Source organism: Pteropus medius, unplaced genomic scaffold, assembly GCF_902729225.1.
Source record: "Pteropus medius unplaced genomic scaffold, Ma_sr-lr_union100, whole genome shotgun sequence".
Taxonomy (NCBI): Eukaryota; Metazoa; Chordata; class Mammalia; order Chiroptera; family Pteropodidae; genus Pteropus; species Pteropus medius.
The window spans coordinates 3,115,697-3,128,829 of NW_024352947.1; the positions used below are offsets into that span (position 1 = coordinate 3,115,697).

The following is a 13,133-nucleotide window of genomic DNA, read 5'->3' on the forward strand; positions in this document are numbered from 1 at the left end:
AATAATTTTTGGAACCGAAGTTTAATTGACTTATGTTAGTTTCAAGTGTACAACAGAAAGATTCAATATTTGTATACATTGTGAAATGATCATCACAATAAGGTTAGTTAACATCCATCTCTTGAATTTACATCTTATCTAAGCTTCTCGAAGGAATAAATGCTCAACTAAAACTAGAGATTGCGAAAATATTCATACCCCGTGTTCTGGTGTCCTTTCAGGCTAAATGTGACTTCTTCTGTTAAAATGTCTATTTTCCATCATGGAATAAATTACATAGGTAATTTATTACAAGAGAACAAATGTTCAAAAGTATATATCTGGTGAAAATAGCTCTACTGTAGTTTCCATTTTTATACGATTATCTGTGTTGTAAGAGAACATTTAAATCAATCTGTCCTTTTTTATTACGATTAACTTGAGACGCATTTTAATGGGTCATTTGTTCCCTCTCTTCCCCAAGGGTTCACTGCGAGGTACTCCCCTGTATGTGCGGGACCCGGCAGGCCTCTCTCTCACGCCCTCTGACCCACGAAGGAAGGGTTTCTGACGAGGACTTCGTTATTCAGTTTGTGGTCCAAGTACACAGCGATGGCTTTGCATTTCTCTTCCTTTAGATCAATCCTAAATCTCAAGTGAATAAAGTGAGTGTTTAAGTCAGCTCCGATATTACTTACATGCACTTTGAAAGATAAAAGTTCGATTATTGTTAAAAAGGACCTACAGCATTTGCCCACGGATAAGATCCGGACAGAAAACATAGATAAATGAAAGCAGTCTGGTCAAGAATGTAGGTACATTACAAATTTTTATTTAAATTTATGTTACTGTAGCTACCTTATATATAAAATAAACTTGTAACAATATTAAAGTTCGTGATGACACTGAAGATCTGCTAGGTGAGAAGGAGAGGATGGGGGAGGGTGGACATGCCCCTACTGGCAGGTGGACATCTCCACGCCCAGCGGGTCCCCTCCCAGGGCCCAGGTCTCAGATCAGACGCAGGATCAGTGTTTCGATCACTTAAAAGAGCCAGGAAAACCTCTGTCTGGCTTCCGGAAGCCCCAGTGAAAGCCGAAAGTCGGTGCCCTTCCTTGTCCCTTGGCCAAGCTGCTCCAAGGTAGCTGCGCTGTGGCGGTTGGAGACTTTTCTGAGGGTCCCCAGGTCCCCAGCGGAGCAGGTGACAGGGAGCAGTCTAGGGGGTCGGTGGGGGAGCCGGGACCTGGGCAGAGGGAGGGCGCCAGGGGCCTGCAAACCGGAGGGAGGGCCGGCTGCCGCCGTCTCTGCGGGTTTTCTCCTCTTGTCGCCAAAAGGAGGTGCGGCAGTAGGCCCGGTGCGCCCCTAGTTCCCTGTCCACCAAGGCAGACTACCCACTGAAGCCCTCGTGCCACCCGCTCGTCAGGGACGCGGGTCCCCTGAGCGAGCCTGTGCCAGGGGAGGCCGCGACCCGGGGCTTCTGCGGCTTCGGGCGGAACGGTCTGGAAGTCCCTTTCTTCCCATGTCAGCTCAATAAAACAGTCCATTTGAATCGTTTCTATAGTAAATGGCTGACACGACTGTGCAGTTCAAAGGTCACCGGGCTCACAGCCAGTGGCATCCGCAACAGCGGCATTTGCCACATTTGCATGCTGGGGACGCAACAGGTTTCCAGGGCCACGTCCCGGGAACAACCACGTGAGGCAAGTGCTGCTCTCGCCCCCGTTTTTGAAATGAGGAAAGTAAAGCTCAGAAATGGTCCACAACTCCGCGAAGTCACAGAGGGAACAAGAGGTGACACAGGCTTTGGTACCGGCCGCCTGATCCCCGGGCCCCACGTGGTCCTGGCGTCCAGTCGTACCTGCCACAGGCACTGCGTGACCTTGCTCCAGTCGTTCACCTCTGCAGATCTCGCTTTCCTTATCTGCTTTGCAGGTGTTTCACGCTGACATGTGAGGACTATTATTTGAGCACTCGCTGTGTGGGGGGCGTGGCAGATAGGGGTTTTCTGAGTGGACTTTCTGATATACATTAATTTTTCAAGGCCATTTAGCTTCGGAGGCCTCTTCCACTCTCTGGGATTCACTGCCTCGTTTACCCCTCAAACCGAATTGACCTACCCATCCCCCAACAAGCACCAGTGATTAGCTCTTCGTTTTCTCAACTTTTGGACAAACTGTTTTATTTGGAGTGCACTGTTTCTGGGGAGGCTTTTTCTCCTCTGCCTGTGGGTTAGGGGACCCACACGAGCTCCACCTTGTGAATCTTTCCTCATTGCCTTGAACCTTTTCCTCTTTGAAGAACTCAGACTTAATCATTTGGGGGTCCACTTGCTCACAAGTACCGACACCGACTCCTAGAACATACTGAATTCCAGGACACACAGGATTTGTAGCAAAACTTGCTTATGTGCAAATCACTTACACTAAGGAAGCAAACAAACCCACAGCATTATGAAAAAAATTGGGGAGTGAGGTAGGTAGACCAGAATACTGCACTCGGAATTGGAGACATTGGAGTTAAAATCCCAGTACCCACCCTTTTTAAAAAAATAGTGTGACTTCAAACAAGGAAATTTCTTCTCTGAGCCCCAATTTTCTCTATTTCCAAAGTAACATTTTTTGTTATTTTGTAACTGTACGGCACACTAAGTATTAATTATTTAATCCTCATAGATAGGTATTTTAGTTCCTCATTTTACAGGTGGGTTAAGCTCAGACAGTTGCCAAGTAAGTAGTGGAGTCTGAACTTGAACCAGGTTCTTGGCTCCAGAACCTTGTTCACAGCAGAACCCTCACCGCCTTAGGAGTGAGTATAATAATACCAGCTGCCAGCTCCTGGGCCTGACAGTCACTCTGCACGCTCCCCGTGATCTGTCACCGAAGAAGCCAGGTGTGGGAGGGAAGCAGAGTAAATGTCTAATAACTCGCACGCTCTTCCAACCCTGGCGGAAGTCACAGCAGCATCCCTTGGATTTTATTCAACCGCAAGATTGACTTGTGACTCCGCTAAAGAGTGGGGCCTCTGCTTGTCTTAAAAACATGGAGAGAGTTGAGTGTTGCCTTTGAACTCGGTGTTCAGGGAGGGAGCCTGCAGAGCCCACAGAGACACTTACTGTGCAAAGCGCAGTCACGGAGAGACCACAAGGAGCAGAGAACCGGTGCTGGCAGCTCTGCATTCAGCTGAGAGGACTTGTGTCCTCAAGATGCTTCGGCTTTGAGAAAGGTTCTTTCGTGAGAGTTTCAAACTGGTGGCCCATGGCCTCATATGGCCACAGAACTAACCTGTTTGGCTTGCAAATAATTGACCTACAGATTTTTTTTAAATGCAATTAGTCTACGGCCATGCCTCCCTGCACAAGCCCGATCCCGTCTGATCTCCGAAGCTAAGCAGGGTCAGGCCTGGTTAGTACTTGGATGGGAGACCACCTAGAAAGACCAGGTGCTGTAGGCATAAAAAATTTAAAAAATAAGGAATTGTAAACCGACGAGGTCCTTGCAATCTGTGAGGTCAACCAAGGGTTGCCTCACCTAAAAAAAAAAAAAAATGTAATCAGTTGTCAACATTTAGCAATAAGAAGAGTTTAGCAAATTGCTGACCTATTGAAAACTCTGAAGGTCTGACAGCAGCCTCACATGCCAGCTGGAGCAGAGCAGATGCTGGTGCCATTGGAACAAGCATGCGCACCACTTCCCTACAGCCACTCGCCCTCCCCCCCGCCCCGTACCCCACAAGGAGCCCATCTCACTGATACCCATGCCTCCCAGACTCCTCATGGCAGCTGAGGCACGATCCCTATTCTAGCCTCTGTGGGTTTTTTCCTGACATCAGCCCTTTCGCCAGGTGCCTAGCACATTTGTGGTTGAAGGCTGCCCACTTCGGTTCATTAGGGACCACTTCCAGGTTAAAAAATAACTTAGCCTTGCTAAAATGCAAACATCTCCTCAGAAGCCATTAAGGCAATGGCTTTAATAATAAGGATTTCAGGCATCCAGAAAATCCATTTTATCAAATGGCCTTTTGGCAGGGCTTGCTTTGTAATAAACCATCTTCGGAACATAAAATATATACATTTTAAGACTATAGTGTGTTTTCTTTTTTTTTAATGTTTTCATTTTATTACAAATGAACCTTTTGAAAAATGAATAAGTCAAAATGTCAGAATTGTATAGTTAATATGTTCCAGGTGTCATACCTGCAGAAAACTGTAATGACGACCAGCTCACAGCTAACTTATTAAGGGGCCGTTTCTTGAAAATTCATGAAATTGTACGTACATTAGGGAATAAGACAGACTCTTTCACGGAGAGAATTTTTGTCATAATTCTTCATGAGAAAATTTTTGAACCTCTAAATTAGGATATGTGGTCTGAGATTTTTTATGATTTAATAGTTTCTATGAGACTATCTTTTTCCGGATTGCTTTTAGACATACTTTAATAATAGTTAAACTTGATAAATTAATATTTATCGAGGATTTGATTATATGTGATAAATTGTCAAATCTAGATCTTTGGAAAATCTAGAACTACAATCCCATACATAAGGAAAGTCTATTCAGAAGCCAGTGGATATGAACCAATATAGCTGTGTCATCAACGTCATAGTTAGGAATATTGCTTCTCCCATAATTAACCAGCAATTTTGAATTTAAGTCATACTTAGCATCTCTCAGAGCACATGGTACACAGTATAAGAAGCATTACCATTTATCCAATGAGACAGCGTTGCTGACTGGAAAGAACAGGAGCGTAGGTGGTAGTTTGAAGTCTTACATGTGCTACCCTAGTCCTGTTGTATCATATTTGACACAATTAAAATAATTTCCTGTCCTTTTAAAGATCTACAGAGCAACTCATGGTCTTCGTTTACCTTTAATTTTCACAAAATACTCTAACCATAGTACATCATAAGGAAAGAAGGCGGTCGTCTACTTATATTTTGTAGGACACATAAAGCTCTCCACCGTGGAACGTCACTAGGCTTTGAGAGTCCCCGAAATCACTGTTGGGGACACGGTGGCACCAGCCAGAGGAGAACACAATGCCACCTCTCTTACCTCGGTGTCATTTCAATTCATAATATCACATCCGCAAAAACATGATATCTATTTATTACAAAAACTCTCAATGAAGTGGGAATAGAGGGAACGTATCTCAACATAATAGTGGCCATATATGACAAATTCTCAGCTAACGTACTACTCAATGGTGATAAGCTGAAAGTTTTTCCTCTAGGATCAGGAACGAGACACAGATGCCCGCTCACCACTACTATTCAACATAGCGTTGGAAGTCCCAGCCAGAGCACTCAGAAAAGAAAAAGAAATTAAAGGCTTCCAAATTGAAAAGAAAGTAGTAAAACTCTCTCTATTTACAAATGATTTGATACTATATATCAGGAACCATAAAGACTCTACCAAAATCTATGAGAACTAATAAATGAATTCAGTAAAGTTGCAGAATATAAATCAATATACAGAAATCGATGGTGTTTCTATACACTTACAACAAACTATCAGAAAGAGAAATTAATAAAACAATTCAATTTACAATTGCATTAAAAAACCACCAAGGAATAAGTGTAACCGAGTGGATAAAAGACCCATTTGTACTATAAAAACCATGACATTGATGAAAGAAATTGAAAAAGATACAAATAAATGGAAGGCTATATCGTGCTCACGGATATGAAGAATTAATATCATTAACATGTCCCTATTCCCCAAAGCAATGTACACGTTCAGTGCCAAAATACCAAAATTCCGATGGTATTTTTCACAGAACTAGACCAAATGATCCTAAAATTTATATGGAACCACAAAAGACCCCGAATAAACAAAGTGATCTTGAGAAAAAAGAACAAAGCTAGAGGTATCATACTCCCTGATTTCAAACTATACTATAAGCCTATAATAATCAAAACGGCATAGTACTGGCATAAAAGCAGACACACAGATCAATGGAACAGATAGAGAGCCCAGAAATAAACCCGTGGCTATATGGTCAATTAATCTACGACAAAGGAGGCAAGAATGTACAATGGAATAAAGACAGTCTTTACAATAAACGATGTTCAAAAAACTAGACAGATACCTGCAAAAAAATGAAGCCGAACCACTTTCTTACAGCATATATCAAAATAAACTCAAAATAAATTTAAAAATTAAATTTCAAAAGCATAAAACTTCAAAGCATAAAACCAGAAGGAAATATAGACAGTAAACTCTGACATCAGTCTTACCAAAATTTGTTTTTTCAATATGTCTCCTCAGGCAAGGTTAACAAAAAGCAAAAATAAACACAAAGGACTATGTCAAACTAAAAAGTTTTGCACAGCGAAGGAAACCATCAACAAAATGAAAAGACAACCTACTGAAAGGGAGAAGATATTTGCAAATAATATACCTGATAAAAGATTAATATCCAAAATATATAAACAACTCATATAACTTAACATCAAAAAAAAAACAATTTGATTTTAAAAAAGGGCAGAGGACCCGATGTTTCTCCAAAGAAGACATACAGATGGCTAATATGAAAAGATGCTCAACATCACTAATCGTCAGGGAAATGCAAATCAAAACCACAATATCTCACACCTGTCAGAATGGCTATCATCAATAAATCAACAAGTGTTGGTGAGGATGTGGAAGGAAGGGAAACCTCGGGCCCGTTGGTGGGAACGTAAACGTGCAGCCACTATGGACGACAGTATGGAGGGTCCTCGAAGATTTAAAACAGACCCACCATATGACCCAGCAATTCCAATTCTGGGTATTTATCTGAAGAAAATGAAAACACTAATTCGAAAATTTATATGCAATCCAATGTTCATTGCAGCACAGTTCGTAACAGCCACTACATGGAAGTAACCTATGTGTCCATCAATAGGTGAATCGATAAAGAAGAGGTGGTACATATATACAATGGAATATTACTCAGACATTCAGAGGAATGAAATTTGCCATTTGTAACAACATGGATGAACCTAGAAGGTATTATTCTAAGTGAAATAAGTCCGACTGAGAAAGACAAATACCATATGATTTCACTTACAGGTAAAATCTAAAAAACAAACAAACAAATAAAAAAACCTGAACAAACAAAACAAAATAGAAGCAGACTCAAGATACAGAGCACAGACTGATAGTTTCTCAGCAGGGGTGTAAGAGGCTGGGTGAAAAGGTGAAGGGAATTAAGGAGTAGGAACTTCCAGTCGTAAAATAAATGAGTCACGGGGATGTAATGTACTATCTATCACACAGCTAGTGTGGGTTAAACCATGCCGTCCTATTCCATGGTGACATAGGGAAAATAGTCAATAACAGCCTAATACATTTGCATGGTGACAGATGGTTACTAGACTTATTGTGATCACATCGTAAGGTAGGTATATAGGTGTCAAGTCACTATGTTGTACACCTGCAACTAATGTAATATTGTGTGTCGGTTACACTTTAATAACTTTAAAACATCTATAGACACTGCCAAAATGTCTGAGGACCACTGCTCTATCATGCCAATGGACTTCTGATCTGTTTATGTAATTTAACGTGGGCAGCGTTAGGTCCAAGCTCGCGATAGCTCACCCAGAAAACTGTCGAAATGTAACCAGCTTTTAGGGCTAGCACACCAGACGCAGACTGCAGCGATCACACTGACAGCCAGACAATTATCTGGACTCAAAATTATGATCCTCGTGGTCAAGCCTCTTCAAAACTCGAGTCCGACAAATATTCCCCCAGTTTCTGAGAAAGAAAGTATTAAGTTCTTCAACTTTCTTTTTTCTTATTCCTAGTCTGCAATTCTGCTAAGCATGCCCAGGCTACACGAAGCTGGAACCTGGGTTACATGGCAAATGCTAGAACATGTCAGGCACTGTTCTCTTCACTAATAATTAACTTATTTAATTCTCCCAACAACCCCACGGGGTTACCAAGATACCGAGCAGTTAAGCAAGTTGCCCCAAATCGCATCACAAATTAGTGGCAGTGCTGTGGGTGGCATGATTTGCCTGTCTGGTGAAGAAGGCGACTCTGGCTCACAGGGGGGTGGGTGAGAGGGAGGCGTCCTCTTCCACCTGAGCCCTCGACGACGAGAAATGGGTGTGTTTGTGGACAGGAAGATGTGTGTGCAACGCTTCCCCGAATCTTTAAATTTGATTATTTTATTTCCGGAGACCTATTACTCTTTGTTCCAATCCTGACGAATAAAATTGTGGCTCAAGTCTGAGACCGCAGATTTTTAATTAGCAGTTGTTAATGAAGTTTTCTAAAGTAAAAATGATCATTGATCCAGGTACTGTTAGAAGACAAAATTCTGAGCACTGCTGCAATTTTAAAAGACTGTTGACTAGAAAGGCCGAAAATTATCTTTAAGACTTGGCGACAGTAAGATTATAAACCCTAACGCACACTGAGGCAAAGCACTGGGCATGGACGTCCAGGACCGGGAGGACATGGCGGGTGGGGAAGTTCTGGACTAGGGTGGCTTGCCCTGTGGCTCTGGATGGGGCCAAGAGACCAACCATATACATTTCACTTTTTCTAAGGGATATTGTGAAAATATGCACAGAACGATAGATTTAAATACATTCAAATCTAATATCCAATGTACTAAAGCATACTCCAGTTCATTGCAGATCCTTTCTCTGGAAATATCTCCCTTTCTGCCCCTTCAACATTTGCTGTTCCCTTCCCTCCATCCTACCCTGATCCTTTAACTGCTTGGGTCCCTCTAAGCCCAGCTCAAATGCCGCCTTTACCCTGAGGTGTAGCCAAGCTCACAATCACAGGCCAAGCCATCGCTCCCCTCCTTTGAAGTCAGGTGGCCACTCGCCAGCTCTGCTCTGTGCTGTGTGCGTGTGCATCCAGCCCATCCAGACTGAGACATCCTTCAGAGAGAGTTCCTCCTCATGTAATAGCTCCCCGATTTATCACAGAACCTACATACAGTAGCCAGTAAACATTTGTTGACCGAATCATTGATGTCATTTGAATGTTCCATCTGATCCCAAAAGATATTCCAAATGACCAGCCTAGAATTGGTGCCTCTTCTGGAAAGAGAAAATTGTAAACCCTAAACACTTTGATTTCACTCTTACTAAATTTAAAGCCATAGGGGAAAACATCATGATAATATTTCCTTGAGAGATAAGATCGATGACTCCAAAACTGTTGAGAAAGCAACACTGAACTTGTCATTCCCCTTGGACACAGAAAAAGGAGAAAACGAAAGATATTTCCTTAACCCAGTCACCCTCACAACACAAACAGAAAAGAGCATTAGCGAGTGGGGTGAAGGGCTGAACATATTCGGATTTTTAGCATCATAGAGTTGAGTTCCTGGCTAATTTTTCTCTATGAAGGAAACTCTCTTGTAATAATCTCATTTGAAGAGCACATTTGTTTGCCTCTGTCTAAGGAATTGAACCTTTAACCTTGAATCTAGGGTTATAAGTTTAAGATACTATATTTATTGCATTTATTATAGGAAAATATAATTGAAAATTCATTTGCCGTAGAGATTTAATTAACTCACCTAAGCTTAATGTAGACACCATCTCTACGATGGTTAGTTTGCCAAGTTATACCCTTGTCCTGTAACTTCAGTACATATGTTGCATAAATTCACTTTCTAGGCAGAAAGCACTCAGACGCCTTGTCTTGACATTCTCAGGCCCATTTTAGAAAAATACATGTTATGGTTTTAACAGACTTACTGAAGTAAAACATGAATCTTATTTCTCCAGTATCCTGAAATTTTCTGTTAGATGGCTTAAATGGCATTTCTTGAAAAGGCAGTAAGGTGGAAAGCAATCTTTCATTAACAAAGGATATTACAGGTTCTTCCCAAAAGGTCGTCATAGTCAAAATGTCTAAATGACCATCCTACATGTCAATACCAATGCACAGAATCCTGTCAGCTCAATGTTTTCTCTGAAGCACTATTTTAAATGGCAAATGGTGTTTTTTTACGGGGAGGGGAGTGTTTCGGAGCTCCCTGTAGGATCACTACAGTGTCAAGAGATCGCGTGAATTAAATTGCACTGTTTGCATTTCCGTGACACTAGCAAATGTACTGTCATTCTACCGTGACTGTTTTGGATGACTTGTCATTTTAATGAATGAGGAAACAGTTAATGAACAGCTCTATGTCAGCCTAAGGTGGAATAAAGTACTTCATGTTTTTAAATAGCAAGACGGACCCGTATTAAGGAGCCAGCTGGTATTGGTGCCTAGAACCCTGCACCGTAAGGGAAATCCGTGGTTTGTTTCTTAGATTCATATCTGTGACTTATACAAGTAACTTTTTGCTTAACTTTAAGTGCTCCTGTCTTTTCTGAAGACACTGCTCTTTCTTTTGAAAAGTAATAGGAATAAAAAGTTACCAGAAGTGAAAGAGACCATTTTCCTCCTGAAAATTTTCTTGAGTATGAAACTTTCTTCTCTTTACCATACAGCATAGAAAAACATGAAATAATTCAGAATCGCTGGTCCCTCTAAGTGAGCCTACATGAGAAATGCCATGTGGAGAAAGATCTTTTTGAATTAACCGACATATCGTGCTGGGCTGGAGTTTCAAGCTCTGGCTACGTTCAGGAGACTCAGATTCAAAACACCGGTAAAGCTCAGGCGGTGATTCGGCCCCATTCCCTGGCACGTTAACTTCTGTAGTGCGAACCGAACCGTCAGATTAAAAGGCACCGAGGAGTCAGGTGACAGAACCAGCGAGCGAGGACCCCCTTTCTCAGCTCCCACGAACTTCCCTACGCGAGTCCACTGCACTCGGGGTCCTGGGGAGGCCGCACGCGGACTGCCACTCGAGCGTTCAGACGGCGACACGGGCGACCCGGGAGTGAGGTCGTGGAGGTGGCCACCGCAGCAGCCGCGCCAGGCGCGGGGGGCTGGCGGGGGTACCGTGCGTCGGGACTCAGCGACTCAGCGAGTCTCTCCCTCCCGTCACGCTGCAGCCCGGGCCCTGGGACTTCAGGACGCTGGGTTTCTGCCCTTGGCCTGGAACTCCGTGGTCCGGTCACAACCACAGTCGCTGACTCCAGGCCATGCTCCCTTCTGCTTGGCGCTGCTGCTTCGCCCTGGGGTGTCCCGTGCCTCCGGCGCAGGGCGGGTCTCTGCTCCCGCCACCTGTGCATCACGCCTCCGGGGGGAGCGTCGCTCGGCCTTCGCGCGACCCGGGACCGCGGGCTTCTGTTCTGAGTCCCTTCGAGGACTGTCACCTTCTGCATAAGAAAGACCGTAGCTTCTACTTCGTACGGCACGCACCACCCCGCGCTCCGTGCGTTTAAAATAGTCCTTTCCGCTTAGACACCCAACTGAGGACGCTGTTCCTCCGTGTCGCTCGTGGGAGTGGCTCCCAGGCGGAACCGCGTGGCTGGGGCGGGAATAGTCGTTTATGCCACCCCTCTCCTCCCCTGCTGTCACCAAACGTCGGCTGTCCAGCACAATCCATGGACAATGTCTAATCCTATTATGCGGCTCCTTCGCATATGTAAAGGAAGAATGTTCAAAACAAAAATTTTAGTTCCTTTTAAAATTTCTACAGAAAATAAAGCACCACCATAAAACACGGATGATACCATTAGCTAAATTATATATAACCCATAGAACTATATCTTATTATTATATATAGTTCTACATATTGTATGCAAACTAAAGTGAATGCCCTGTGATGCTCTGTGACAAAAACAGCCTCCTGCAAAGTCCCTGCAGGACGAGGGGCCGGTGAGGAGGAGCTATTTTCGAGAGATTTCTCACCGCGCTGGTTCTGATTCCAAGGGCTCGCGTGCAGATCTGGTCAGTCACCGGGAGTCCCCGGGACTGGACGGGACTGGACAGGACGCGCCGTCCGCGGTGCGGGCGTTACCGGCGGGGATGCCATGGCGCGTAGCTCCGCGCCGGCCGCGTGAGAACCAGGCCAGGGCAGCGGAGCCTGCGGCCGCTACTGGCGTTTTCGGCGTGGCAGGCGCTGTGCCCCGTGCCTCACACGTACTGAAGGGTTCAAGGCAACCCCAGGAGCTCTCCTTCCTGGAAAGGTTAAGGAACTCGCCCGAGGCCGCACTCCTAGCACGCGGTGCACCCGGGTTCAGGCCGGCGAGCTGCGCCAGGGCTGCGCGGTCACCTTGACGCAGGGGCATCTGTCATCGCTCCTTATCTTCCTTCGCAGGGAGCAGAGCAGCGGCGGAGAAGCTGCTTAGTCACAGGACTAAGGACTCAGAATGCACCAACGTTGATTTAGACACAAACGCCCCTAATTTTGGTTTCTCTTCAGCTTCGAGCAAATGGGAAAGTATTTTATTTGAAATACATGAATTTTGTCTTATGTCTTTAGAATCCTGCTCGCTTAAGTTAGTTTATGCAAATGGGCTATGGGGGTGTCTAATTCTAGAAGCGGACTGGAAGTAGACGTGGGGCCTCCCACTGCCAAGATTCTCAGCTCCCTTCCTCTGGAAGCATGCTTTCCCTCCAGGCCTGGTTGCGGACCAGCCCTCTCTGCTTCCCAGTCCTGGCAAAACACAGATATTCCCAGCCCCCTCTGAAAACCCTCCGTCTGTGAGAGGAAGCTCTAGGCACTCATTCCCAATTCTCAGCAAAGAGACTTCCAAGGGCTCCGCATGGTCAGGTGTTAGCTGTGGGACCAGAGCAAGACCATGTTATTCAAACGTGGCCGCTCCCTCAGATAACCTGAGTTTCTGCAAAGGGACACAGGCTGAGGGTGACAAACAGACATCGGAGCAGGTAGGTATCTACTACACTTAGATTTCACTGAAACTCAAGTGAAGAATGATTTTCAGACCCCAACTCTTTCTGAGCCCATCGACCTCGGCTTAGCTGGACAGGGTCAGAGCGAGCGATGGTTCTTTGATAGTTATTTAAACCCCAGGGCTGGAGTGGCATTAACTAGCGCCTGTAAGAAGCAAAAAAGAAACACCAGAAAGAATAGTGGGCTTTGTTAGCGTTCCTTAAATGGGAGCGTTAGTCTCATTACATTAGAAATGCAGCTTCTAGGGCTTACCCAGACACACAGAGAACATTCAGGAAAGATCATTTTCATTTTAGCAAAAGGCGCAAAATGAATAATATTAAATGCTGACGTGAGAGCGATGAAGTAGATGCTGGTATCACAACCTTCCCAGCC

At 44.3% G+C, this 13,133-nt stretch overlaps 1 pseudogene; it reads left to right on the top strand.

The window, feature by feature from the left end:
• Positions 1–3,310: 3,310 nt before the first annotated feature.
• LOC120592671 (uncharacterized) lies at positions 3,311–3,429 on the top strand (annotated as a pseudogene).
• The last annotated feature ends 9,704 nt before the right edge of the window (positions 3,430–13,133 follow it).